Below are 24873 nucleotides of genomic sequence, written 5' to 3'. Positions count from 1 at the left end.
GTCAAATTAGAAACTGAAAGCAGAAATCTTTAAGACAGGTTCCTTTGTTTTACAATCATCTTTGACCACATGCGCTATTTATCACTACATAAACACTGCTATAAAGACAGTCATAACATCTTACACAATTTTTTTAAAGGACTAGCTAAATCTGCACATTCACATCTCAGACGTGTGCTTCTTCACAAATGCACTTAAGCATCTATTCATAACTATAGATACCCAGCTCTGCACTTTAAATTAAAATACGCTTAACTACTTTTCTCAAGGCAGATCTTGGAGGACAATCAAATGAACACAGTTGAGACAAAAGTAAAGGAAGATGATCCAAATCCCCTAAAATTCAGGGAAGTTCTACCTTTCCTTTAAGTGCGAAAAATTGAGGTTTTTTTTGAACACATATGAAGGTAGGAGATTTCTGAAGCTGTTCTCCAGTAAATCAGAAATAAAAGCTTTAAATTCCATGCCTCAGATGAGATGTGGGAAGAGATAGCAGGGAGCAAAGAGCATGCTCTGCCTTTCACCAGCAACGAAGTTCTCTCAGAAGCACCACCAGGTACAACTCCAGTAATCTGGGATCCTGCTGCCCTGCCAGTGTTTAACACTCTCATAACACACAGCAAAAGGTTCAGGTGCCTCTACTTCTCCAGCTCCCAGATCTGCTCATTAGCTAATGCCAATGCCCACCTGACCCCAAGAGAAAAAAAATTAGCAGAAATCACTGACTGCCCTTCAAAAGTTTCTAACCAGATTTCTTCAGCAAAGATTGGCCCTGTAGATAGGATAGGCCCATGCAATAGTAAAATAGCTTAAGAAAAAAAAAAAGGTTGTGCTGGCTGAAACAATGACAAGCTATCTAAAAATCTGCTGTGAGAGTTCAGCTCACTTATGACTAATCATTGCATTTGCCTTTGCCATGGGAGATGCATTAATTATCACAAAATCAGAAAGGGCTTCATTCAGGTCTCCTCTGAGTCACTAGGAAAAAAATTAAAATTTCCTAGCTTCTATTTTCTTCACTACCTCTCTTCAAAATTTCATAACAGCCAGAAATCCAGATCAAAAAATATGACACACTCCCATTTCCCTTGATTTAATTTCCTCAAGCTGACTACTTTAATTGAAATATTTGTCTGGTACCTGTAGTTCTGCATTCTTGCTCTCTTCCTGTTGCTGAAACCTGCTCCCCAGTCCTACTCCCTAACTTAAATCTGCACAGATGTTTCCAAATTTGTATTTGTTAGAGACTAATTACCCTCATTCCCCAATGGCTCATTCCATAGGGATCAGATATTCTGTTTGCGATCATAGATGTAAGACATGCATCGTGTGGTTTTCTAAATGAAGTTGGGTAATTAGGTATCTCAAAAAGAATAAATTGTTTAAAGTGAGACAGATTAAAAATGAAATCTCGCTTATTTCTTTTAGTCTTCCACATGATACGAGCCTGAAAGGTATGCCTGGATAGCAAAGCTACCAGTGCAAAATGACAATTCAGCTTAGCCACTGAAAACTCAAACATCAGCAAGGTGAGATGGTATTTTAAAAGCCCACAGAATTTCAGTCTTTATCTTTCCCCTTTATTATACTTTCTGAGTTTGGAAATAAAAAAATAGTGGCAGCAGTGAAACTCCCTCTCCCACTGCCATAAGTCAGTTGAGTTCCTTTCACCCAACTCAAAGGCATCGGGGTGGGAATCTGCCCTGGGAAACGCAGCTGGATATCAGCATCAGCCCATGCCCCGCAGCAGCCGCCCCTGTGCCCATGCACCCCCCCAACTTTGCCTGCAGCTGCCTACAGAAGTAACCTGAGCAAAGCCTTCCCTGAGTTTTATGTCTCAATGCAGCAAGTTTGTGAGGGACGAATGTTGAAACTGTGAGTAACACTCTTGAGGTGGAGGTGACTCCTCCTGTGTGTGAAGCTCTTTATGTGCTTATCTGTTTCCTGGTTCAGGGCTTTAGCAATAGACTTTCAAAGGTAAGAATTAGGGATATTAAATATCTTTGGAGATTTATAGCAAACTAAAGCCTTTATAGACAGGATTCTCTCCTGACGACTAGCAATCACCAAAGATCCCACAGCATTTTTCTCAAGACCAAAAGGACTTATTTCATTGCACACTGGCATGGCAGTGGAGAAGGGTATAAAGTGCAAACCTTCCTGCCAGCATTAAGTATCCCGCAGTTACACATCAAACATGCCCAAGCACTGTTTGTTCAGCAAATTGCAGTTCTGACCTGCAGTCTCAGCTGTGTGCCCTATATTGATGTGCCCTGACCTGCTGCTGCAGGTGTTCAGGGATTCTCATCTCCCCTGTAAGAAGGGCAGACTTTTCTTGCTGTATAAGAAAGGATGTGCAGCTGTGTGCTCTAGCAGGTGCTGCCACGCAGGACCCAGATGAGCCCCATCCTCTCTGTTTCCACGAAGTGTCCAGGATTTGCCCCATTGCCATTGTCAACTCTTTATTCCTAGAGCCTCCAGCCCCATCTCAAAGCACCAGTGCATTCAGGGTTTTGCATTTTCTTGTGGGCAAATTGCAGGTAGAGCCTGGGCTGAAAGACTGTGTTATCACAAGAGCCATCCTGCAATTGAGGGTGGCAGCTCCCCACTGCATCCTGCCTGCTGAGACAGGAGACGCATTGCTATTTACTCCCTTGTGCCCTGTTCAGCACAAAGCAGCCCCACTCGGAGGAAGCCTCATGGAACCAAGAGCACCAGTATTAATAGGAGTGGTCTATCCATCAAAGGTCAGAGCATAGAGGAGAGAAATTGTTTTAAAATGCTGACTGGAATATGAATGGAAAACTGCGCTATTTGCCCAATTCTGAACAGAACATCATTGCACCAAGGAAATAAGGATTCTTTCGATATTCAGCGTGGCTTCTGACTATGAATAAGCTGGAAATTACTCATAATTGTATTCATTATTATTTTGCTTACAGGGCCAGCCAACCTGCAAGCTTAGAGCGGGCCTTGCAGAGACCTACCAGCAGTACTGCTTAGACCCAAAACTTTCAAATCCTGTGTAACTTAAACACAGCACATGCCTATCAGCTTGATGCTGGCTCTAGCAGGTAGCCATGAGACAAATGCTCATGCACACACTCATTACTATAACTCTGTTCCCATGCAAACCCCAGAATACCTCACTACTTGCCGAGCCTTAAAAGCTGAAGACTTTTGCGCTAGTTGTAATTCTACCAGCAGCAAAACAGCAGGCTGTCAGACTTCAGACCAAAGGTGGCTGTTGGAGAGCTCAATAACAGCCACGAGGTCACCACAGCTCTGACTCTATCTTCATGACTTTTCAAAATAAACATTCTCCATGATTGGATTCATTGGATTGGATGAAAAGCAAAGGGAAGAAAGGTTTACATTGCAGAAATAGCCCTTTCTGAATGGTTGCAGTTCTTTCACTCTTGGTAGACATTCTGCATAGGGCTGGTTGCAGAGATTTGGGCTTTTTTTTTTGTCCTGAGTAGAAATATAAATTTTTTCTTTGTTAAATTATGAAATACCTTTCCAAAGGGAAGAAAAAGAATCTCATCAACTGATATGTTTCTCTTCGGTTTTGGCTCTTGCCTTCTCCTCCCTCTGCCTTCTCTGTATTTTGAATTAAAATATTATTTCAAACTAAAAATACCAAAACCTGTCATTCGAATCCAGTCACAGTTTCCAAAATGCTGCTTTTTTTTATTTTTCCCCTGCAAAGTTAAACTGTCAAATCGATACCATTTCTGCATGCTGCACATGCAGAAACATACAATTTCATCAGACCACCATCTTCCAACATAAATCTTTTGCAAAGAAACATTCAGATGATATCCAAACCTGCTGCATGGCACAAGCGATCAGGCTGGGGCAGAGATGGTGTGAATCCAGTGGATTTCTGCAAAGCTTAAGAACGGCAAAAAGTAAAGGTAAAGAACTAGTTTGTGGTAGTCTTCTTTATAGTCAGTCTTGTAGGAATATGTTGATATAGTATCAATTAGTTACTGGATCACCATCCTTTATAGAACAAAAGAGGGGTTGTTTTTGTTGGTTTTTTTGTTTTTTGTTTTGGGGTTTGGGTTTTTTTGGCATAAAACCAGCGTGTGGGGCAGTTTTCCTCTATTTTGGGATTGTATGTTCACTCAGCTTCCCTTCCAGGTGTCTCTCCTTGGCCAACACAGATCATCAATAATTATGGTGGAGTCAGAAAGGACCCAGGTGGGTAACACACCCGAACCTGGCCACCTTTCTCTGCTGCTCTTTCCCACTTTCTCAGTGCCACCAAATCTCAGCCAAGCAGAGGGGGCAAGCCCTCCGCTTGCTCCTATCTACCTCAAAGCTTCAACAAGAAGAGAAAACCATTGAGTGATCCCAGGAGTCAACAACCAGCAGCATTTCAGAGGCTCGGTTTCCTCTCAGAGAGGAGGTTGCTGGGTCAGCTGTCCTGGCTGTGCCCTCTTCCAGCTTCTTACACACCTGGCAGAACACAAGAAACTGAAAAGTCCTTGACTAGTGTAAACTCTGCTCAGCAAGAACCAAAACATCAGTGTGTTATCGTCATTATTCTCATCCTAAATCCAAAACACAGCACTCTACCAGATACTAAGAAGAAAAGTAACTCTATTCCAGCTGAAACAGGACAAGGACAATATATCAGATGTATTTAAAATAGTACAATCTTGCCACACTTTTTACAGTGTTTTAAAATTGATGATCCATCCTTTAAGGAAAATCTGAAAAAGAGTTAGTGTCTCACATAGTTTGCTATTGCTTCCATTTTTAATTAAAACCACTAGACCAGGTTTACAATATTTTTGTTTTATATATTGACAAAACAACAAAATTAGTAATGCTCAAAATATTTTATTAAGCATCGCATTTCATGGGAACCATATTTTGGGGATAAAATTGTACCAAAATTAATCTGTTAAGGCAGAAGGAGGAGCCTCCAGAAGCAGTTCCTGAAGAGGGAGGTGGGTGAGAACAAGACCAATTTTGCTCTTCTCTTGCTGTTTTGGAGGGTGTGGACCAAAAGACTCCATCTCCTTTTCTGTAGGAAGAAGAGGCAATGGGAAGACAGGATGGCAGACATAATCCTCTTTTTATAACCTCGATGCTGAAGAGAGGTCTCCGAAAGGCCATTTCCTCTAACTGAAGGGGACTGAGGAAGAGATTTTTTTTTTTTTCCTCTTTTTAAGAACAACTGTTTCCAACAGCTATATCTGGTAAAGCTCTACATCCATGGAACATTACAAAGCCTAGCACATCCCCTCTCATCCTAAGCACTTTTGGCTTCCCTGCCCTCCAGCAAGACTAATTAGTGTAATACCAAATTTAGACTTGGAAAACCAAGGCACTTGGGCACCAGCTGAGAATGCTCAGATGATGCAGGGAGCCAGAAGCAGAATAAGAAGCAGCAAGGCCATCCCCAAACGCAGGGATACAAGAGCAACACAAAAAGTGGTAGAGCAGCTCTTCGCTTCGTTCCTCCTTCCAGTTTTGTACCTACATAGAAAGTTGTAGCCAAACATTACCTGAAGATCACAACAGACAGGATAAGGGCATGAAGAAGGAGCAAGACTGCAGCCAGGTATAGGAGCTGAGGCTCAAACACAGCTGGATGGTCCCATCTCAGTGACTTGATGTCACTTCATCACAGCACTCTTGACAAAAGCCACAAGAAACATTGATGCCACTCTTCCACAGAGGTTTTTTCCGTCTTGTCGCAGTGGTTTGGGGTTTTTTTTGTATTACTGAACGTACTGGCTCCGCTGGACACAGTTATTTCTCCTCCACGATAAAGCCTGAACGGGTTGCCCCGGTGAGTAATTTTTGGAACCAGCTACAATGTTTATTATCAGTGTGCGCAGGTTTTTACTGTAACAGCAATCTATCATGCCTCATTTGATTAGTTGCTGTTTCTTGCTGTTTGCCCTCAGAAGGGCTGGAAACCCTTCTTTTCTGTCCTGGAACTGGAGAAAGCACAGCAGTTTCACCTCTCCATACCAGGGACTACCGCAGGCTCCTCAAGATCCACCACCTGCAGACCTACAGAGAGGCAATGTGATTGGCCACAGCCATTGGTTTGAAACAATAATGCAGAGTTCTTTTATTCCCTCCCTAGAAGGGATGCATTGATTTACATGAAAGTGTTTCAAATGAGCAAGAATCACTTGTCTCAATCCTATTTCCGTTTGTACTTTTGAATGACTCTTGAGCAGAGACGTTCATTCGCATTGGTGGGAGATCATTAAAAAAAGAACAGCGATTAAATCTGGCTTTTACATTCAATTCACTGGTTCAGATGTGTGCACTTAAGCAAATACGGATACTTGTGCTCACTCATTCATAGTGAATAGTTCCTATTTTTTCCATGTTAAACAATGGTAAGTGATGGCTTTAGTATTCACTAAATGATAGTTTATTTTTCACTTGTGTGACATTAAATTTGGACAAAATCTGGAACTGAATGAAAGTGTACAAATGAGCTTTTCAAATAGCTTTCTACCAATTACAAGTTTTTCATTTGTGCTAGGTAATAAAAATATTTTTTATTAAAACATTCTTTGTATTTAAATCTGCTCTACTATACCAAAGAAGAATTATATGCAGTCAGTAAAATTGAACTGATTGTAACCAATAACAGGGGCCAAAATCTTCAAGATATTAGAACTAATAGATATTACCTTCTTGCACCTGATTTTTAATCAGAGGTTGCAGAAGGAAAATGAGTTTCCCAAGTTGTGTTTTGTTACAAAATTTGAATTAATTTATTTTTGAACTTTACTACTGGATAAAACTGCTATAAAAAAGTTATTCTTTCTATAACTCCTGAAGAAAGTGTTTAGCTGGGTTATATCTATCCTCTAAGTAGCTAGACGTATCAGAAATATTCCACAGCAAACCTATTGCTTTATCATTTTCATTTAAGATACTCAAATATATTAAAGCTCTTAATGGTCAGAATTTCACATTTAATTTTTTTCTTTAAAAAAATTGATTACTTTTAAAGTCATCTATTTTCATTGCCACATCTCGTGTGAATATTCCTTTGCAGGCAGAGTAGGACTCTCAGGAAAAGAAAATTAACACCCAGAGCTGGATGTATTGACTACTCATCCAGCACATCAGCCAGGACAGCCACACCTAGGCAAAGAGATAGTGCATAGGTGCAAAAACTCCTGAAACTTTAACGTGAAAAAGAAAAGATTCATTTCCTCACCCTGCACAGTACAACGATTCACAGAGCACTGCCTTGATCTCTGCACACCTTGTTTCTCCTGCATCCCACGGCAGTGAGAAGATGAGGGTGCATGGATGCTGAGGACCAGGTAACCACTTACCCCAAGCCAGGTGTGAGCTTGGATGGCGATCTCACATTTTGCACTTTAAAGGCAACAAGAAGTAATATGTTTGTGGCTGGAGCTTGGAGAGGTTTCATTTCCAATGCAGCAAGACTACACCATGCTTGCCCATTGCTGGATTCCTGTTTCTGGAGCACATAGCCCAGAGGCCATGAGCAGGGAAAGAGGACATGTGCCTGTACAGCTACAGGTGCTCCCAGCATCACAGTCTTGTACTTTGAAAGCTAAACAAAAGAAGTCATAACACTTCTTGGGCAAGACAAGGAGCAAGAGTGTTTCTTTCCTCCAGAAATCGCAAGAAGAGAGAGAAATCAGTAATGTTTTCTGCAAAATCCCAGGTTTTTTTCCAGAGCTCTCCAGTCAGCTGGACGACTCACTAGAATCGAATTTTCTGGAGCAGTGGAAACCAACAAACAGCAATCCCTGTTCTGCCTCCCTGTTTTGATATTACACCATTCTGTCACTGCCTTTAAGCAAGAGTGTTTTGTTCTGATTCATTGCCTTTTGCAGATCATTGAGATCTGCCTGAAAAATAATTTTGTGCCACATCAAGGTATTTCAATTGCTACAAAACGTAGCAAACAAGTTTCACTGAAGGACGAAGTCTTCCCTCACACCTTGTTCAGAAGTCACTGAAAGTGTATGCCTGTGCACAATACTGGAGACTTGAACGGTGACTTCAGGAATCAATGTTGATATCTTCTCCAAAGAGAAAAAGAAGCAGACAGGACAGCAAATTGATCTGGACATGAGTAATTACTTATTAATGCTCTTCTGTGTAACACCAACTAAAAGTAGCGCTATCAGGGACCTCAGGAGAAGCTTACAAGCAGGACAGATACCACATGCTTCTCCTGGGTCCTGAGCAACGTGGGAATACTAGGACCCCCCCAAAGGGCCCTTCTAACTTATTTTGATTGGTGAGCCGGTCTGTGCACATCCCACTGTGCAAGTGCAATCTAGTAGCTCAGATGACTACGAAGGCAATTTCTTCCAAGACGCAAAATGGGATACGTTGGGTACAGCATGAAAAATATGAGGTGCATGGTGGAAGGGAGAGTACTTAAGATGCAGAATACGAGCAGGTAGATGCAGGCAATAGATGCAAAATTCAGAGACGTTTGGGAGCAGTCTCCTAGCCAGTGATCTTTTTCATATTATTATATTTACAAAAAGTCCATGTACCTGCACATACAAAAACACTCCCCTGTGCAGTTTCAGCCACCCCATGTGGTGGCGCACTACAATTAACGTCACCTGTCTTGGGGACCAGCTTTACCTAGAGAAAAAAATTTATTTATAATCATTTTAGTGTTCCCTCCCCTACAATTTTTTCAGCCCCTTGCCCACACCAGTGAGAGAACCCTTTGGGCTTGGTGCCCACATGAGAAATTTCCAGCACCACCAACATATTCACATGTCATGCTCTTCTCGCCAGAGCTCAGTAGCCCTGAACTGCCTCATGAAAGTCATGCTCCACTGTACATGAGGGGACACTGGAGCTCTACACCCCGGGGCCATTCTCCAGAGATATCACTGCACCGATGTTATGAAGACAGTGCATCCATTCCCCAGTACAAATTCAAAGGGATGCTATGCAGCACACGGAGAAGGAGCAGTCACCCAAATCAATTCACACAAGCGGAACAGAAAAAACCAAACAAATACCCCTCAAAACACAGGCTATATGTTCAAAGCTTTGACCAGGCGGTAGAGAGTGATTTGCTGGGAAATGCAGTCCAGCCCACAAATGACGGACATACATTTTTCATGATCTTCCCCATCCTTGATATTTCTAACCTTCAAACACATATAAAAAGAGCTTTCCCTTCCCTTTCTCTCACCAGCTGGAGTTTGGCCCTGCTGAACACAGGAGCACGTTAGAGTGAGCAAAGGAGTCCCTCGCTACCTTTAATGCCAAGTTCAACCCTAGAAAGAAAGAAAGAAGAATCTAAGTCCTCCTTGAGATGAAAAAAGCAGAAATAATACACACCATGAAGCAAAAAAGTTGATGTTTGGAAATGATCAAGTAAGCAGCAAGAGGAGAGCTTTATCTTAGAAGATGTTCTCATTTTAATCCATCAAACAGTGACCTTACCTTCTGCCCCCAGCCTCGGAGACCAGCCATCTGGGGCAGATAATGCAGCAGACATCAATAAATGACTGTTACCAACTGCTTGTTCTTTCATCTCAAGTATTTGCCAACCCCTTCTGTGCAGATGAGAGGTGAGATGTAGGAAGCCTAAGGAAAAAGAAATGAAAATGAGGAAACCTCCAGTTCTATTGGACAACAGCAGAGTTCACTTTTTGCTTAGGATTGCACAACAGAATAAAGTTCAGCAAGCTATGTTTATATCAGCCTGTCAGAAAAAGGAGGAGTAAAAATTTCACAATACACACTATTATCTCCTTTCAGTCTATATTTCACAGCTGTGACACCGCATATGCTCTAGCCATGTTTAACACTCACATCACTTGCTCAGTTTTAGAGAGCATCAGGTGAAAATGCTGCCAGCCCTTTACGCCGCTGGAAGCCAGGAGCCAGTGTTGCCTATTTCCACCACCGGTTTATGCCGCCATGCTTGTGGCAGGGCAGCCCAGCACAGAGCGAAGCTCTGTGTCTCCAGCTACCTCCCCAAAGAAAGGTGAGAATCAGGGTTGGTTAAGGAAGGGGTACGCCCCAGTTGGTTTTCACAAGGGAGTTCACTCAGTTTCCTATATCCAATGCAGATGAACTGCTGCCAGAGAAAAGCAAGTAATATACAGGGTTTTTCCTCTCTTCCAAAGTCTGTATTAATCTGTTGTGGAGCATTTTCTTTTTTCTGAAGTAGCTTACATCTACCACCTTTGGAGCAAGGCCAGCATCCCCAACTATCTCACATCAGCACCAAGGCTGCTGACTTGTTCACAGGTGAATAAGTTTTGACTCTTCAGCAGACGATGATCTGCACTTATGGTCCCACCCTCCTCCATACCATAGAAACACCAGCAATCTCACAGCACAAGCCCCATCCACGACGTCTCATGCAGACTTCAAGCCTACATAATAAAAGTGCTACCAAACCACGATTTATGGGCTCTTCCAGGCTGCCAAGGATTCATCTAGGGGACACACTGTTGTGTCCCCCTGCAACTGAGGGCAATTTCTAGAGAAAACAATCTTTAAAAGAAGCACTGATCTTTCTGAAGCTTGAGGATAAGTAGTCCCCATTTCTGGGCAGGATCACAAGATCTACTTTGCATCTAAGTGTCAAATAAAGGCTCTGATTGGCAGTCCCTAAAGGGATACCTCCAATTAACCAACAGTACATCTGAATCACTGCTACGTTTATATAACACAAGAAGAGCAGCCCCCATACACCTAAACACAAGGTTTCTGCATGTAAAGACATTTCAGCAATCATCAGAGCTCTAACTGCTAGACCTATTTCCCCACCTCCCCATACACATGTTGATGTGCATGAGCAACATTTAAGTCCTTTGGCGGACGGTGGTAAGTGTGTTTGCTTCCTCCATATAAGTCATGTGCAAATAACCCACGCCTGCATAAGACATCTACAGCAACATTTTGGTCTTTGCTCCTATTAACGCAGAGATGGGAAGCACAGTGTAAAGTAGCTCTCCGGTACCATGCGGTAAGAACAGACTTGGAAACTCTGCAGCATATAAAGGAAAAAATTTCAATCACTTCAGCTTGAGATCAAAAGCAAGAAAATAATGGTTCCATGCCTTGCTGCCATCTGGGGGTTGAAGCCCCAACTTTGATGTTGAAGCTCCCTCTGCAAGAATCCTGGCCCAAAACTGAGCTCTGGCTTTATAATGCCTAGTGGTTAGAGGCAATGCAGGCAGAAGTCATCCCCATCCCCTCCTTCTGACACTGGCCACACCTCACGCCTCCCTTGGGGCTGTACACTTGCAAAAAGTGTCAACGAGGTGGGATTTTTCTTGTTTTCTAGATTTTTTTTTTTTGTTTCTAAACTACAAAACCCAAGAAAGTGGCAGGGAGTAGGTGATACAGAAAAGCTTAAATCAGTACTTCATATCAGCCAATATGCTGAGTGACAAGAGCACTTTTACAGATCGTGATGTCTTAATTGCCAGCTGCTCTGCACCAGCAGCATTCATACTTTTCTCAGCATGCGCAGGAGCTGGTATTTAGGCACCAAGGGAAATTTGCTGTGAGGAATCTGGAAGAAACCCAGGACTTGAAACCACGCCAGGGTAACGACAGACACAGAAATAGCATCCGTAGAAGACACGAAGCCAGTGTCAAGTCAAGAAGCCAGAAGTCAAGTCTCTTAGCACTCTGCTCAATGAAGGTTTCACCAGGCTACAGGGTATCATACAAGAAAAATATTTCTCTTATTTGCTCTATATACAGATTTCTGTTGTATTCATTACAAAGAGTTGCATCTCTATTCATCTGTATTGCACTAAATGTAAAAAAGAGGAATAAGTTAAATTACAGCACATTGTAGGGAAGCTTGCACTTATTAGGTGCTCACAGAAGCTTTTCCCAGGAAAGGAGCCAAAGCTCCCTAGCAGCCCTCAGTGCAAAATGCTAACTGCTTCTGCAAAGCCTGCAGGGCTTTTCCTTCTTTCGCTTTGTTTTTGGAGCTGTGAACAGAAGTTATGTAAACAATTACTTCCCACGTTACCACACATGCCAGAAAGCCAGTGTCGTCCACAGTTCTTTTTTTTATTTATGGCTGACAAAATAAACAAGGAACAGAGTATTGGCTGTTAGCAGTTTGCCCCTAAAAATATTCTGAAAAAAAACTGTTCTGCAATATTTCCAGAAGAAGAGAATTGTTGTTTTAACATCCTGAGAAGCTAGCAAAGTAACGCCCAGAAGCATGAAGGTCCATGGTACAGCAGACCTGGAGGAAGAGGGTTCACCCACAGCAAGTGGCAGCACACTCAGTGGACTTCCGTTGCTTTTAACAGCAAGGCAAAAAGCTGGGCAGTCTGAGGCACTCCTGGCCTTCACTCCTATGCATAGCAGCTCTCATTAATGCTGGGAAATATTTTTGGGTTGATAATGATGGAAGTAGAAGGTGGACACCAACGATGTTCCTAATATAACTGCTGCAGACTACCACGATTACCCAGCCTATGCTTCGTTGTAGAGCAGTGACAGCTGGCCCCAGAGCAGATCAACACTGGTCTACCTGACTCCATCTGTGGGGCAGATACCCAGAATCCACGTGCAGAACAGACCTCTTTGAAATAATACAATAATTCAAAGGAAATTTTGGGTTTGCAACAAATCTCACAGTAGCAGACATGCAGTAACAGGCTGCAGCAACAGAACCAAAGGCTGCACACTATTCCTTGTTATATCATTTGTAGCTCAAGGATATGCGTATTTCACAGAAGCCTTTTCCCTCCTCGTCTTCTCCTGCCAGCTCTTATCACCAGGCTATAACCCCTCACATTGACGCAAAGCCAATCTGAGCAGGGAAAACATGAACAAGGCCAGCAGCCTCAGAGTCTCGTGTCTTGTTCAAAGGCACACTGGCAGATGACACCTCCCCACATGCCAAGACAGATCCCACATATGAATTTTGTGACCAAGAAGAAACAAAACACCAAAGAAATCAAATATTCAATTATTCATAGGTGATCTTACAGCCACAGACCCTAAGAAATGCAGCAAAAAAGCCAAGATATGCTTAGAGCTGTCGTTAGCAAAAGATGGGTTCAGCAATTATCAACACCAGCCCCCCAGAAAAAAATACAGAGATGCTGTGCCATGTAATTAAAAAAGTCTGATAGCAATGGTCAACTACCTAACAAAAAAAAATCCTCAGTGTTTAATGTGATCTTAATATTGCTCATGTACAGATAAACAAATAGCTCTAAAGAACAAGCTGTATAAGCCAAAACTTTTTCCCTTATTCTTCATAAAATTAGTTACGCTCAAAAAGCCTGATGTCTTTGCTTGCCCTTTACATGTTGACTCCAGATACATTTTACTCCACAGTAAGAAGTCCTTTTCTGCTAGGTTTGCTGTCAAAGGAAAACAAGAAAAAAAAAGCCCTATTTTATTAATTTTTACAATACTGCCCAGTAATTACAAGGAACTGGGTGGTATTTGCAGGGAAATCCACATTATATCTTGCTTTTAGTGTAGGGACCGAATGAAGCTGGGACTGACAGCACACAGCCTTTTCCTTCCAGGGTCCTCTGGAGTCTGTCACGATCAGGCTGCAGCATGAAGCCACCCCGTTACTGTGTTCAATAAACCGATGGCCTCTATGCCCAATTACAGTGGGAGGAGCACCAGAGGGGCTTTTCGGTATTAGTGCACCATTGTGCAGCCCCTCCTACCAGGCAGAGGAACGGGAAGGCATTTATTAACTGTGCATGTCACAGAGGTAAAAAGAAACACAGCTTCCAGTGCTGTCAACCTGGCAGAATACACCATATTGCCTGGAATGAGAGAGAAGAAATAGTTTATATTTAAAAAGAAAGAAGGTCTCTGCTGCTGTTGTTTCTGTAGAAGTCCATTGTACATTGCCCTTAATTATGAGTATGGAGCTACCATAAGCAAATTCATTTCATTTTTTTCCTACGTCCCAGTGAGATTGTATGGGCAAGGCACAGTTCTGTAAAGAACTGTGTGACACTTACCTTATTACATGAAATAAGGCACATATATGCACACCCCCCCCGTTTTATACAATCCTGCATGGAGCCCAAAGCCAGCACTACAGTCAAGTCAGATATCAAGGATCACTTTGATGGAGAAAACATAACGGAATTCATTTAATATTCTCTCTGGATTTGAAATAATAATATTTTCAAATAAATAAGCTGCAAATATTTATTTGTATGTAGAAGAGCTGGTTATATCAGCCCTATTTTATCTAGCCTTCCAGCTAAAAAGATTCATGATTGAGCACCCAAGGTACTCTTATATATCTATCCAAATACATTCTTTTTTTTATTAACCTGTGTACTGGCATCTTGTACAACATGGCATGAAACAATATTATAGATTTTTTTCTTTCTATTCACGCAAATGTTGAAAAAGTTCCTGCCAATAACAGCAATTGTCCGGCAGCCTTCCCACCTTCTTGAATGTAATATTGATCTTCTTTCAGTATCTCCCTGGTGGCAGAAACAGCTGCAATAAATTAATCACTGTGCTTTCCCTATAAATATATTTTTAAACGTGAATGTTTGGAAGACAGAACTGTATTTCTATAGAATTAAGAACAATCGCCTATATAACACCAGGAAAATTACTGCTGTGTGAAAGAGGTGGAAATCTGGAGAATATGGAATAAAATCAAGCTGCTGTTAAGACTAACAGTAACAAAAATTTTCTTATTTTGACAAGGTGTTTGTTTTTTTCTAAATCTTTTCACCTATTCTGACTACATTAGTTGCCTTGTTTATGCTTTTAGCCTCGCAAACCTGTGACACCAAAGAGACTTCAAATGTGAAGTCACTGGCTGTTGGCTGTGCCCTGACCAGGGGCCCTCGTCCCAACACACTTATCTACTTGGGGGCCCCAGGCACTGCTTTGCCAGAGCATCACTAGTGCCTCTTGGGGCAGAGGAAGGCAAAGTGAGTAAAAACAGAGGAATCGTCCTGTTCTGGGTGCTGGAGGAGAGCAGCCAGGGACATCAGTAAAACCTCCAGGTGCCTTCCCAAAAACAAAGCACCAATCCGCATCAGAAGTGTAGGATCCGTGCTGCGCAACGGGGCTAAAATACCAGCCATGGCACCCACCCCCGCCAGCTACTGCCATTTCACCTCTAGAAAAAAGCCACTTTTCTGGAAAAACGCTAATTTGAGGTGCCAGGAGAGCAGTCAGGATCACCGCAGCAGCAAGTGCCTCCCCAAGCCCCACCACTTGCCTGCTCCATTCTAAACCCTCCGTCCCTAGCAGCCCCTGCTACCGAAGCGATCCCCCCTTCCTGCTGGCACCGCAAATAGACACCCCTGAGGCTGAGGCATTGCCAAGGGCATTTCTGCCCCCTGCATGGGATTATTTTGCTATGGAAAAAAGAGTACACTGCCTTCCTCAGAAGGCTGTTGGGAAAACTGAGAAGAGTTTTAATGAAGCAAGGAACATAGCGAATCCAGGAGACATCCAATACCTCAGATGCTATTGCCCATTGAATAGCATTAAAGTTCAAATTTTCTACTTTAAAAAAAATCCTAAGAAAGTTTTAGTTTTCTTTGTTTCCCACTAGGAAATGCTAATATTTTTTCTCTGAGGTTTGACAGAAGAGCAGGAAGGAGGTTGCAGTTTTTTTGAAAAGCAGAACATCCAAGAAGAAAGAGCATTCATCTTCCACCTATCCTCAGACCTGTACTTTCATCTGGCACTCATGTACTAGAAGGATGTTGCTGAAATAGCATTGCCCAACTGCTGTTCCTCTCCCTTCCCACCAACAGCCAGGAGGCATTACACCTCACGGAAGCACTGTGCCTTGCCACTGAGGTGATAGGTTTCTTCCCCAACCTCTGCCTCCTGTCTTTTCCAAGACATAATTGAACCACTTAAGTAAGCAGTAAAACAAATACAGAACTGAGGTGGAAAAGCTCAAGCATAAATCTTTGGGTTTTTCTACTAGCGTTTATTCCCTTGCATCCTTGTATTTTTTATCTTTAATAACACATGCTGAGGCAGAGTAATCCATCTTAACTGAAAAGACCAGCCATTCCAGGAGCAGCTGTATCTGCATAGTACTTGCTATCATGCCTGAAAATTTCAGAGTATACTGAAATGATTCTATAACTGGTCCTTGGAGTAAATTTCTCAGCTAGGCTTCACCACACGCACCTACTATATGGGTGCAAGCTAGTAATACAACTATCAACAAGCTGGTGCCTGAAGGGGAATAAAGATGAGAAACAGCTCCTCGTTTTGAGAGTACAACAATCAGGATTGGCTACTCAGTTGTTCAGAAAAATTTCCTCCCAACCCCCCCATGGAGGCTTCTAGGACACTGGCTCCTGTACAGCAACCTGAATCAGGCCCTGACCTGCCAGCTATGCCTTTGAGAAGTCTTCCTAGAATCCACAACTGCCATCAGTTGCTTATAAGTGCTGAATATGCTGGATATTTTAATGTATCCAAGCAGCTCTCAGAACAAGTCCCAGGTTAAGGAGCAGCACGGAAGAATCTAACCTTTATGCTGCCATCAGGCAACCTTCCTCCTCCTATGGAGAAGGTTTTGGTCTAGACCTCATCCCATCTCAAGAATGATCAGCAGGACACAGCACTGCCTTTCGAGAAACATTTCTGTATCTTGAGCTAATGACACTACGGCCCAAAAGGTCTGTCAACCCATTTAAATTGTGAAAATTGAGACAACATCTTTCCTTATTAGATCTTCTTTCTCTGCAGGCTGTCATGACTCTATTCCTCAACCACCATGGCGTATGATATTTTTGCACTCTGACTGCTGGAGACTAAATTGGCCCTTCAGGGGAAATTTCATCCTGAAATTTAAATATTCACTTCATAGCTAACCTGCATCTATGACCAGATTAACCTGAGCTAGGCTGGTGATGCAGTTATGTCATACCAGACAAAGTTTTTCTGCTCTGGAAAATACTACCTTGTCACTAGGACAGCTGTAAAAAAAAAAGTCAAGGTAGGTGTCCCTCAGAGAGCCAATGACCCCTGCAGGGTGTCAAAGTATGCAGCAGTTAAGGATGACACATACCATCCCTGGAGGGACCTTTGTTGTTCATCTCAGGATGGCTCATGACTTGGTGGGTCCCCCTCTGCCTGATCTTCCCAAGCAGGTAGGTCTGCAACTGGGGAGTCCTTTCTTTTGTCCCTGCCTCTCTGCTCCTGAGTCAAAAAAACCCACATCTCTTCTATTTTTCTGCACATTGTGCAGTCGCTTACTCAGAGTACAAGCTGTTAAGATCAAAGGTGCTCCGTCGCGGTGTAGGCACATGGACACAAGGGACCCATCTTTTTTTGCCACCCCACAGCAGGCTTTTGCTGAGATTTACTGTGACAGACAGTCACTCGCTAGTAGGCGACATTCAACAAAGTATAAGAATAGGAAGCATTCACTCATATGAAATTTAATGATTTGGGAAAAGAGGTAGTAGGTAGTGAACCATTTCTTACCAGGCATTCATTACAAAAAACAATATATCAAGTGTAGCACAATTTCTTACCCATTAAGAGAAGCAAGGCCCACTGCCTAGAAGATACTGGTGGTGATGGGAAGGAGATGGCAAACAAGGCATTTTGCATTAATCTTGCTTTAGCTGTGTTGAAAAAAAGAGTCAAAACATTTTTTTTCTGCCAGAACTCAAGCAATTGCAATAATTAGTAGCATAACCAAGCTCTTTGTAGGCCACTTGCTGGACAGTGATGGCTAACAAAAACCCAGAAACAAAAGAGGCTTTTCATATTATGTGAGTGTATCTATAGAAAACACTGGGAAGATACATTAGAGACCAGATATACAAATGCAGACATATAAGCAACATCATCTGTATATGTCCCTTCAAGGAAAACACCACTTTTGTTGGGGGGGGGCAAGACTAAGTACTCAAAGCCAGATATTAGCAAGAGAAGGCCACCTTTCTCTTGTGCTGGGCAAAAAGGTTTCCTTGCAATCCAGAGCCAGGTCATCGGATGCACGCAAACACAGAGGAAGACAGGTTGATCCACACATGAGGGTAAAGGCCACAGCCTTCCCCACCACCCTCTCGGATGGTGTGGGAACAGGCACCCCCCCCCACCCCACAGTGACTCTTTCCACATCCTGCAGTGTCAGAGCAATGCATGTCGTCCCTTCACCAAACGCTGTGAGGTTTCTAGATAAAAAATTTTTAATGTAGATTAATGCAGAATTAAACATATGATTTGCAGACAAAAGCAACTTGGTTTATTTCGTACTAGTACATAGATATTTTTAAATGGTGAGAGACAAAACAGACAAAAGTATCACAAAAACCTGCTGATCTTGAAGCTTCCCACCAGACTTAACGCTGCTGCAGTCCCAGAGCCACCATGCAGTCTGGCACACAGCAGTCCTGCGACTCAGAGGCCCAATGCAGTAGCAACACTGACCTGTGAGCAGAGGCTTGGACCAGGCTGAATGTGCTCTTAGCGTCCACCCAAGCACTGCACAAAAAAAAGAGAGTGAGACAGGCTGGAAACAGATTGCATCAGTCCTTCTCAAATATTTTAATTCTGACTAGTCAGTCCTTTGCTTTCCTGGTATGCAATGTGCTTTCCCCAGCTGGAGCATTTTCAACAACGGCATTGAGCACCTAGATGCTCGCTCACCAAGTACCCAGAGATAACACAGCTGGGAGACGGTTGAGAGGGCGCTTGACCCCCCCCCGTGATGTAGCACCAACACTTGCTGAAGGCTGAGCAAGAAACAGAAGCAGTCTACAGGTGCCAAACGTGCCTGCTCACACACATAAGTAGGTACAATGACTATCTTGCCATGCAGAGAGCTGCGGGCACACCTTTATAAGGATAGTAATTCCTGTTTCTTGCACTTTTATTGTTCCACAAAATCAGTAGGACGAATCGGGAGCAGGAGAAAAGTAGGGAAGATTTGTCTTTTTGCTCCCATGTCTGCTGAAGGCTAAATTAGAAAACATGAATTATATTTGCATATGCCTGAAAACTAGCAGAGGAGTGAGCAAGTGTCGTGAAGATAATTGAGTACTACAACAGGAAAGTTATTTGGCCGATTTTTCTTTGCAGGGTAAGGTAGAAGATGGGAAGAGGGCTGTTCAGGGTTACAGCTCAGATCATCCCTCCTGGAGACAGTGGCTCCAAGAGCGCTCTGGTCTTGTCCCTACGGGATGCAGCTTCTGCACCAAAGGAACGCATCCAAACCACAGCAATAAGCTGCCTTCTGAGGGGATGACAGGGAAACACTTTAAATGGTACTGCGAAGTAAATTCATTCTCAGGTGTCTCCTCCATCAAAACACACGTCCTTCATAAAACTGCTCTCCGTATTACAGTTGTACTGCTTCCCCTTCTTATTTGAAGGAGAGAAGATCAAGAAAATCTTGTGAAAAACTGCTAAACCTAGCTGAGGCTAGAGCTGGGACAAAGCCAAGCAATATTACGAATAAACTAGATTTTGTACCTAGATCCACCAGGTGTGTTTTTTTCCAATCTTCAGCAGTCGTCTCATAAGCGTGATGCACCCAGAGGAGCCCTCACTGCTGTGCAGACGCAGATACCACAGAGGCCTCTTAACCCTGCTATGAATTTCAGCTATTCTCCCAAAAGCCCTCCTGCTAATCACTATCGTAGATGAGTCTTGAATACCTCTCTGCCCCTTTGTATGTCTCATTTAGCCCTGCTGTGTATTTCAAAAACTGCAGAAAACAGCCGATGCCTGCCATATACTCCAACTAATAAGATGTTGAAAAAAGATATCAAGTCTAGTTCCATACTGGACAGATTTTTTTTTTTTTAAGTGCAGGTTACATTCTAAGTTCTATAGCAGCTATAATAAGGAACGTAACACTTCTGCACAGTGGGAAGTCTGCTGTAGTTCTTTAACGATTGTAGAGCTGCTTGAGTTTAATAACCCTCCCAGCCTGGCTCTGCACCCAAGGGCTCAATCCTACATCTTAGAGGGTCAATTTGTCTAGGAGCAATTTTAGCCCCTGATCTCTGCAGAACATCCAGGAGGACAGAAATTAACCCCTTTTCCTTTAAAGGACATCCGTATCATGCTAAGTACACAACACATAATGTCTCAGCACAGATATCAAAGAGTGTATTAATAGCTTAGCAGAAGGAAGTTTTACTAGTAATATCCATCTACCGATATATCTCACCCCTCTGTCAGACGACTAAGTGTAATGCCCAGTTTGTATGCAGCCCTACAGGAATTTGGCAAGCAACCCTGGGCAGAGATTTTGCAAGAGCAACTGATGTCTTTGCTTGAACTAATTTATGGAAAGTTACACCCCACGCTGGACAGGAGTGACCTGGCTCTTACATGATGTCAGCTTTTAAGTTTCATTTTTTTAACTCTGCAAATAAAACTATTGCTGGTAAAAACTAATGCCTTTACAACTTGGAAGAAATGGCTCAAGCAGAAGGTTTCCCCAGTTCAGTCCGGCAGAACAGTTTAATACTGAAACACTGCCAGTTCTCCCTTCTGGCCTAGGCTACGGAGTACAACCTCCTGGGACTCCCAGCAACCATGTTCAGAGTGCTTCAGTGGAAGAAAATGGAAACCAGGACATGAAAACTGATGACAGCTCTCATTTTTATCATGAACAAAGTGATCATATAAGAAAAGATTGGAGAAAAAAAAATTGAAGTCCCTGCTCTGACCTCCTCCACAGAGCCGACAATGCTGGAGTACTGTCAGTAGGAACAGCTCTGTTAATTTTCAGTGAAATGCCCCAAAAACCCAGCAGATTAGTTACATGTCTGGATCTGTTGACAAAGCCATTCCCCAGTACTTTGTTTTCCTGAATTCTGCTCTGCAACAGGTAACCGAGCACTGTATTAAGCTGTAGGTATCATACACACAGCATCCCAGTATCCACTCCCTTTTCAGACTTGCATTGTGGTCCATGAATTAGCTGGGACTAGTTTCGGAGGGACTTTATGGTGGCACTGTGCAGTCCAGTCTTCCAGCCGTTTTCTCCTCCTCAAAAATGATCACAGGTACCTGAAAAAAAGTAGCCTTTGCACCACTGCACAATTTCCATAAATGAGGTAGAAACTTGTGGTTTTAGGTAACATTTTATGTTCCAATGAAATACAAATTAACTCCTCCCCGCCCACCACGCAAGGAGTCTGGCCTTCAGGCAGAAAAAAGCTTTGTGCTCAGTAGATACTTAATCCATTCCTGAGATGCTCCATTTTTCAAAAATGCCCCTGAATTTTGTAAAAAAGAAAGTGCAAACTCGCCCCTTTTTTGACCTACATTCATTTGCGAAATTGTAACTAAAAACAGAGAAAATATGCAGAAATGGATTGAAGTGGTTTTGCACTTTTTCTCTTTTACCATCTATTTTAAGGCTGCTTGAGTACTTTCGAAAGCTATATGTAAAACTGTTGCGGGCTATGTGGTAGATAGAGAATATTGCAGTTGCGTTTGTGAGGCCACTGGTGGCCTAGACCACGTCTGAATTTGCAGGGCAAAGCAGTCCTAAGCCCCCACGGCTTTATAACATCTCCACCCATGCCGTGGACAGCTCTCAAACTCTTCATGATTGAACACCTTTCCCAGAGTAGAAAAGAGCAAAACATAAGATTTTCCCCACAACTAGTGAACTTATAGATGAAGCCCTTATGAGCATTTGTCAAGATGAAATAAGGATTTAGATGAAGGAGGAGCTTTTTTACTGCCTGCCCAGGTCTTAGTTGTCAAACCACAGCACATTTGCAAGTCATGAACAACTCCGGTTTTCAGCCGTTTTCAGACAGTGTAAACCTGTATTTGTTCCACAGAGAAAAATTAACACCCTAGAAAAAGCAGAAACAGAAGGATTGTAACCTTATCTCTCTCAGAGAAGTAAAATCAGTGAGTATTTGGCCACAAAGATTAGAGGGAAACTATAGAAAAACTACGTTAAAAACAACTACTTTTCATGCAAAGAATTAGACAGTTGCACTTTTGAGCAAAGTAGCTGCTCAGCTGAAGCAGAGGAGCTCCGGATAAGTCCTCTCAACCTTAACTTATACAGTTTGTTTTGCAGCTGGTGGCAGAGCACAGGAGGAGGATATCAGCTGCAACAGGGCCTGGAGGAGCGATAAAATGCAGAATGATCTTACATTTGTACTGCACCAAAGTGTTCAGTGCTCCTATTATTATTGCAATGCACCTGGGACTTTTAACCTTTTCGTTTGGTTTCAATCTCCCACCCACTATTCCCAGCTCTTCATCTTCCTTGAGAGCTCTGGGCTGTTCCAGAGGAGGAGAGGTAATCTGGCAAACTGCTGCTTCTTCTGCAAGAGATTTTTCGCTGCCATTAAGCACTGCTACTTCAGGCAGTCTTAAGTTACAAGCATTGCTCAGCAAATTGATGCATCCTTAAAAGCCACAGCAGGTTTCACAGAAAAACAACTGAGCATCCCAGTTAAGAACACTAGCATCTCGCCTGTGGGTATAAACATATTATAGAGGTGTATTAGCCTTGTTGCACACACATCCCCACTGGGTTTGAAAACAGATTGTGTGTGCACTGCATCACATCAAACCTTTAGTTGCCTAATCCTGCTCTAGCTCACAGCTCCCCAGACCATCAAGAGAAGTGGCCCAGGCGATCATAGGTACCGAGAGAATGCAGAAAGCAGGCAGAGCATCACTGGAACTGGCAGCTGCTTCAGCCTCCAGCAGGTGCTTAATTGCCCCACCAGCACAACTGGCCCAGCATGGCGGGAGAAGAGTGAGGATCATTTTCCCCTCTTCAGCACATCTGTCTCCGCAGGGCTCTGCTATCAGTGCCACATTGCTGAACGTTCTCTGCGCTGGACACCTGTCCTCCGACACATTTTTATTCATGCTGATCATTTCCACTTGTGCCAAACTTTACATTTCTTCTCTCCTTCGCTTTCTTAGCCCTGTGAAAGTCATGCATAATAAGCAGTTGTTGTTTTTTTTTCAGGACACATATGGAATAAAACCAATCAAAATTCTCCCTCCTCCTCTAACGGAAAATAAAAAAAATTAAAGGAAACAAAACCCTCTAAGAATAAAACAAAAAAGCTTTAATGGGAAGGGCAGGTTTCAGGGAGAGCCAGTGGGCTGTAGTTCCTGGATTGACTGTGCCAGGTACCCGGACACTGTGCTGTGAAGTATCTCCTCTGCCAGTTAGTGCAACGTGCAGGGCATGAACAGTGCACTCACAAAAATGGGAGAGATGACAGCTCCAACTTTAGCCAGTGAGAGATGGTGATCCCAGCTAAGGTTTCTGGGCTGGCAGCTACCAAATTTGGCAACTCTCTTGCATGGCAGACACAGATTCCTGCCAGGCAGGGCTACCTCCCTGAGGAGGGGCTGGCTGGATCCTTCCTGACACCTCCTTCAGTCCATATTGCCGTATTTCCTGTTTCTTTTACACTACTGTGTATATTTTGCATGGCAATACCAGACATTCATCAGTTTTAACCAGATCCTTACTCAGAAGGTGAAGATATTAGCAAGCAGCTATGGATGTGAGTGGAAAACAACATCACTGGCTATGCCTGGAGGCTATTTTGGCAGCTGCTAAAACCTAGTCAAGAGATGTGAATCTTTGCCAAGTGTTTCTGGGGCAAACGAAATGATTAATAGCCAGCTGGGAAAGAACTGACCAGGTCATTCATATGAGATATATCCCTGTAATGCCTTAGGGATACCTATGCAATCATACCAGGGAGGCTGATGGCCACCAAGGCTGGGGCTGCAGTAGGTGTCTTAAGGTAGTACTTGATAGGGATGAAAACTGGAGCAGTAGAGAAGATCTGTGGGTTCATGAAGGAAAGGCTGTAAGGAAGGAGCTGCCCCGACAGCTCACAGCTGCAACGTGGTGGGCACTGGTGGAGTGCTTCCAAAAAATATGGTCCTTGGTGTAGGTGGCAGATGTATCCCCAGGATCCATAGCTGGAGAGAGGCTTTCACCGAGCAGCGCTGCCCCCCAGACCGGTGCTCTGCCCCAGTGGCGCAGCCGTGCTGGAGCACAATGAGGAGGGAGATGTTGACCTTCTCGTCCTGGCTGCTGCTACCGCCTGTGCAGGGACAAAGAAGAGCAGCAGTAGGGCAGTCCCAAAAAAAAAGTATTTAGAGAGAATTAGAAAGGCATTTTCTGAGGATGCTCGTGTAATTATTTAGCAGGCACAAAATAAATGAAATTAGAACATGCTTTGATGTTGAAATGAATTTTTTACATTTGAATCAAAAAAGCACTCTGGGAAGGTGTAAACCGCAGTGTTGGCCCTTTCTCCTCGTCAGGACGCGTCTCCTGAGCAGTAGCCCTGCTGCCAAACCTGCCAGGCTTGGAAAGGCAGGGGACAGGGTCACATTGCTGCCTGCTGGCTGGAAAATGTTCAGCTTTGCTCACAGCTCACTGACAAACTGTTGTGGCTTAGCTCTGCTACCTCTTGATTATTGTTTTTCCCTTTTCTTTCTCCGTCCCCCACTTTACATCGCCTCATTCAGAGCGTTCCTCTCTCTATTATTTTAAAAATGATGAACTCTTTAATTTGGCTGAGATGCTCTTTTTGTATCAGGTCGAAATTTCTTGTTATTCTTTTGGCATCATGTGTATCTCTGTACTGCTCCAGAGCCAACCTGCCTGGCGTTCTCAGCAGCTTTTCTGCCTAGATACATTTTTGCAAGTGGAGGATGATGCATATAGTGGGTGGGATGGTGTTCTAGTTGTCGGAGTTTTTTTATGATAGTTTATGAAATATATGCTGTTTATAAATGATTTATTTTGAATGTCATAATCTTTGCAGTTGCATGAGCCAAAAAGCACCTGTGAGCAGCAGAATGATGCTGCTGGATTGGCTTCTGCAAACCCTGCACTTGGGCAAGATGTGC

This window comes from Nipponia nippon, unplaced genomic scaffold, assembly GCF_047370975.1.
Source record: "Nipponia nippon isolate SJK-2023a ecotype South Korea unplaced genomic scaffold, ASM4737097v1 scaffold_13, whole genome shotgun sequence".
NCBI lineage: Eukaryota > Metazoa > Chordata > Aves > Pelecaniformes > Threskiornithidae > Nipponia > Nipponia nippon.
This window is presented reverse-complemented; position numbering follows the sequence as displayed.